Here is a 6,075-nt window from a genome sequence, read left to right on the forward strand (position 1 = left end):
TTAATATGATACATTAATCTGCCCACACAGTGCTTTCAAGTAATGTAGGATCAAAATTATTGAGCCTGAATGATCAAATTTCTAAACAATTTTTTCAATTGGAATATTTAATTATAATTTTCACATGCCTGTGATGATACCCTGAGGAGAGGACTATCCTGCATCTAGTCACTCTTCTGCTGTGTCTGAGTGGTAACCTGGCCTAAACAGACCACATATTAGAAAACAGGAAGCAGGGGGATTGGGTTTTGCCAAAGCCAAGATAGTGAAATGCATGTCAGCATTTTGCACTATCAATTGAATGGTTAAACTATTGTTACCAACTTATGTTTGTGTGTATGTACGGACCCTCAGATAAGATCTAGAATTCACACACCAGGCAGCAATTGGCCAGCAACACATGCTATGAACGTGTGATGAATACCTGTGAACAGAATATCTGTCTGGTGCTGCAGGCTAACAGTCTACAGTGCCTACTGAGTCTGACAGTATACTCTGGCCATGTCAGACGGTACTGGGGAACCCTCTGCTTGTGAACTTCTCCTTTACCTGGCTCAGCGTGTGGAAAAACAGGAGACTAATCAGGCACAACTTCTCCAGTGTATGCAGGGGGTAGTAGTCCTATGAACAGGATTTATCCCTTATCTTTACCGGAGACGCAAGCCATGTCCCAGTATATTTCCGAAAACCTACAGCGGGGCTTCATTCGATAGCCTTCATCTCCTGTGGTGGCTGGATTCTTCTTCATTGAAAAGAAGGACGGCTCCTTAAGACCATGTATTGACTACCGCCACCTGAATGCTATGACAATCAAGAATCGCTATCCGCTTCCTCTTATTCCAGAGTTGTTTGATCGCATCCGTGGAGCTCAAATTTTTACCAAATTAGACCTCAGAGGAGCCTACAACTTGGTGCGCATTCGTAGAGATGATGAGTGGAACACAGCCTTCAATACTCATGATGGGCACTACGAGTACTTAGTAATGCATTGAATTTGTCAGCGAGATCTTCAGAGACCTTCTATATCAATCAGTGATTGTTTATCTTGAAGACATTCTCATTTTTTCTCCGGACATACTCTCTCATCGCAGTCATGTTAAAGTGGTTCTCTCACGTCTCCGGGCCCATTCCCTGTATTGCAAGCTCCACAAATGTCTTTTTGAATGACCTCAAGTCCCCTTCCTTGGCTACCTCATCTTCGGGAACAGTCTCCCAATGGACCCTATGAAGGTGGAATCCATTCTCAACTGGCACCACTCTGTGGTCTTAAAGCCACCCATCGGTTTATCGGATTTGCAAACTACTACTGCCAATTCATCAGAGGGTTTTCGTCCCTCATTGCACCTATCACGGCTTTGACTCGTAAGGGAGCTTTTTGTAAGTCCTGGCCTTCCGACGCAGTCTCTGCTTTCAAGTCCCTTAAGGAAGTCTTCATTTCTGCTCCGGTACTCAAACAACCTGACCAAGGGAGACCCTTCTTTTTGGAGGTAGACACCTTGTCTGTTGAGACTGGGGCTGTCTTATCTCTTTTGGATCCGTTGAACCTTGTGGGTTCTTTTCTAAAAAAAATTCTGCTTGTAAGAAGAATTATGGTATAGGCAATAAAGAGCTCCTTGTTATCAAGATTGCTCTGGAGAAATGGCGTTACCTCTTGGAGGAGGACCAACATCGATGATGACGAACCACAAGAACTCAACTTACTTAAGATGCACAATGCCTCAAACCCCACCAGGCCCTCTTCTCTTTTTTCTTCCCATTTTCAGCTAATACTCACCTACTGCCCCAGCTCCAAAATTCTCAGAGCTGATGCATTGTCTAGATCCTTCGATAATTCTGACTCCCTGGTTTCTCTGATTTGTAAACCCATCCTCAATCTGGTCCAAGTAGTTGCCCTAACCAATTCCACTGTGAAGTCTCCTCCTCCCGGACGCTCTTTTGTAAGTTCTCATCTCTGTTCCAAATGCTTAAGATGGTCTCACGATTCAAAATTTGTGGGGCATGCATTCTATAAGAAGACTGTTGCTTTCCTCTCCACATACTATTGGTGAAAACAACAAGAAAAAAAGAGAGAAAATCAGGAGCTACAAATTGAATAGATAATTAGTAACCTGGATATGGCTGCAGCTGGATATGGGGAAGTGACAACCCACACATCAACAAACAACAAACAAAAAAATATACCAGTGCAAAATAACTACCAGGGAATAAAAATACTAATAATCATCATCATTATCACACGCCGGGTGTTCGGGCAGCGCACCCGACACCCGGCAGACTTACCTGTCTCCGGCGCTCCGCTCCGTCCTGGGTGCCGCCATCTTGGAATCGGGTCTGCGCATGCGCAGACCTAACAGCTTCTTTAAACCTTCTGTTCCTCTCTCCTTGGTGGATCCTAATGGCGCTTAGTTTAAAAGGCACTTCCTCCTTACCTACAGTGCCTCTTCTTTGAGTTACCTCCTGGTGATAAGAAGTGGCTTCCTGTTACCTCCCAGCTATTTCCCTCCATTCTGGACTGCAGAGCTGACGCTCACTCTCCTGATCTTTTCATCTGTCACACAGTGACCTGCAGAGCTGACGCTCATCTCCGGACATCTTCTCTACATTTGTCTTCAGAGCTGACGCTCATTCTCCTGAACTTTACACCACATAGTGGTCTGCAGAGCTGACGCTCACTCTACTGAACTCTCCGCCACATAGTGGTCTGCAGAGCTGAAGCTCACTCTACTGAACTCTCCGCCACATAGTGGTCTGCAGAGCTGACGCTCACTCTACTGAACTCACCGCCACATAGTGGTCTGCAGAGCTGACGCTCACTCTACTGAACTCTCCGCCACATAGTGGTCTGCAGAGCTGACACTCATCTCCGGACATCTCCTCTACATTTGTCTTTAGAGCTGACGCTCATTCTCCTGAACTTTTCCCCACATAGTGGTCTACAGAGTTACACCGATCTGCATCATCTTCATTGCCATTACTTATTGTATTAACCTCTCTTCCTACGGTACTACTGCCTGTAGTCTTCCCAGGGACTTCCGTACAGTGCTCTAGTAGGGACCGCGACCTGCGAGGTAGACATGATTCTCCTGCTGAATCCCTGGTTTATCTGCATCAACTGACCTACTGTGTACCGACCCGGCTTGTCAGTTAACCCTTCTCCTGCTGAATCCCTGGTTTATCTGCATCAACTGACCTACTGTGTACCGACCCGGCTTGTCAATTAACCCTTCTCCTGCTGAATCCCTGGCTTATCTGCACCAACTGATCAACTGTGTACCGACCCGGCTTGTCAGTTAACCCTTCTCCTGCTGAATCCCTGGCTTAACTGCATCAACTGCATATAAAACATTATTTTATATGCCATTATTTTGTTTTTCCTGATTGTACATTTACAAGTTTCTACTTTTTACCTGTTATTATTCTACTATTTATATGCCTTTATCTTGTTTTTCCTGATTTTATATTTACCAGCAACTAGTTTTACCTGTTATTATTCTTGCCTATTTCCATTGTCCTTATTACCTCTCCTTCTATTATTCTTTGCCTTCCACGCCCTAATTGGTTATTGTCCTCCATCTTGCTATTGTCTCCCTGCTTATTCTTACCTGTTATCCGCTGTCCTTATTATCTTACTGTTCTGCTATCATTCTTACCTGTCTTCATTGTCCTTATTATCTCACTGTACTGTTGTTCCATGCCCTCCACGCCCTAATTCGTTATTATCTTCCACCTTTTCATTGTCTTCCTGCCTTTGTTCTTACCTGTTTTTCACTGTCCCCACTATCTCACTGTTCTGTTACTCTCTCTCCCTACTATGCCTCCCCGCTCTTACTCCATACCCATACTCTCCCCCCGCCCTACCTCTCCCGTTCCTCCCCGCCATCCCCCGCGCGCTGCTCATCTTGCTAACCTCATCCCCATTTCCCCCCTCTCCTCTCCCCCTTTCTTCTGTGCCCTCTGGAATGCCAGATCCGTCCGCAACAAGCTGACTGCTATCCACGACCTCTTTCTATCCAACTCCTTTAACCTTCTTGCCGTTACTGAAACCTGGCTCTCCGATTCTGATACTACTTCCCCCGCTGCCCTCTCCTATGGTGGCCTCTCCTTCACCCACTCCGCCAGGCCTGGTGCCCGCCCTGGCGGTGGAGTTGGCCTCCTCCTCTCCTCCACCTGTACTTTTCGTGTCATTCCCCCTGAACCCTCCCTCTCCTTCTCCTCTTTTGAAGCTCACTCCATCCGCCTCTTCTACCCCATCCATCTCCGCGTCACTGTCATCTACCGCCCCCCTGGCCCCACCTCCCTCTTCCTTGACAACTTTGCTAGCTGGCTTCCTCACTACCTCTCCTCCGATCTCCCCTCGATCATTCTCGGTGACTTTAATATCCCCATCGACAACCCCACCTACCCTGCTTCCAGCAAACTGCTCACCCTCTCTTCCTCCCTTGGTCTCACCCAATGGACCTCCTCCTCTACCCACTGCCTTGGTCACTCCCTTGATCTTGTCTTCTCCTACCTATGTAATCTCTCCGACTTCTCCATCTCTCCCTTTCCTCTATCCGACCACCATCTCCTCTCCTTCTCTCTCTCCTCTTCTCCTGCTCCCCTCCCCCTGCCCAAACCTACTCTGTCCATACGCAACCTCGATGCTCTTGACCCTGCCTCTCTGTCCTCCTCTCTCGATACCCTCCTTTCTCCCCTTTCCTCCCAGGCCTGCCCCAACCAGGCGGTCTCCCTCTACAATCACACCCTCACCTCCGCTCTGGACGCGGTTGCCCCTGCCCACTCCGTCCACCCCCGCTGCTCCAAACCCCAACCCTGGCACTCCAAATTTACCCGCTTCCTCCAAAAATGCTCCCGTTCTGCCGAACGTCACTGGAGAAAATCCCGCTCCCTGGCTGACTTCCTCCACTTTAAATTCATCCTTTCATCCTACAGCTCTGCCCTCTCACTCGCTAAACAATCTTTCTTTAAATCCCTCATCTCTTCCCAGTCCTCTAACCCCCGCCGCCTCTTTGCCACCTTTAGCACTCTCCTGGCCCCCTCCCCTCCCCCCACCCCCTCCTCCCTGACTGCCTCTGATTTCGCCTCCTTCTTCTCCTCTAAAATCGAGGCCATCCGACTTGAAATCTCCTCCTCCACTCTCTCTTCCACCCCTCCCACTCTTCTGTCCTCCCCCCCCAACCACCTTCCCCTCCACTCCTTCCGTCCCACCACCGGCGAGGAAGTCCACTCTCTCATTTTATCATCCCCCCCCACTACCTGCCCCCTGGATCCCATCCCCTCCCACCTTCTTCGCTCCCTTTCCCCCACCACCTGCTCCCACCTCGCTCACCTCTTTAATCTCTCCCTCTCCACTGGCATCTTCCCCTCCTCCTTCAAACATGCTCTCGTATCCCCCATTCTTAAGAAACCTAATCTCGACTCCACTTCTCTCTCGAACTATCGCCCCATATCTCTTCTCCCATTTGCCTCCAAAATTCTTGAGAGGCTCGTCTGCAGCCGTCTCACCTCCTACCTTTCTGAATACTCCCTCCTTGATCCTCTCCAGTCTGGTTTCCGCCCCCTCCACTCCACTGAAACTGCCCTGGCTAAAGTCACCAATGACCTCCTCTCTGCAAAAGCCAGGGGCCACTTCTCCCTTCTCATCCTCCTTGACCTCTCTGCAGCCTTTGACACCGTTGACCACCCCCTCCTCCTTCACACCCTCCAGTCTTTCGGCCTCTCCGGCCCAGTCCTGTCCTGGTTCACCTCTTACCTTACTCACCGTTCCTTCTCTGTCACCACCTCTGGGTCTCTCTCCCCCCCATCCACCCTTCCAGTCGGGGTCCCTCAGGGCTCTGTTCTGGGACCCTTACTCTTCTCTCTATACACCTCCTCCCTGGGTGAACTCATCAGCTCCTTCGGCTTCAGCTACCACCTTTACGCTGACGACACTCAACTATACCTCTCCTCTCCTGATCTCTCTCCCTCCCTCCTCTCTAGGGTGTCCGCCTGCCTCTCTGCCATCTCCTCCTGGATGTCCTCTCGATTCCTCAAACTTAACCTTGCCAAAACTGAGCTCATAGTTTTTCCTCCCTC

The sequence above is a fragment of the Mixophyes fleayi genome, chromosome 9 (assembly GCF_038048845.1).
Source record: "Mixophyes fleayi isolate aMixFle1 chromosome 9, aMixFle1.hap1, whole genome shotgun sequence".
Classification (NCBI taxonomy): Eukaryota; Metazoa; Chordata; class Amphibia; order Anura; family Limnodynastidae; genus Mixophyes; species Mixophyes fleayi.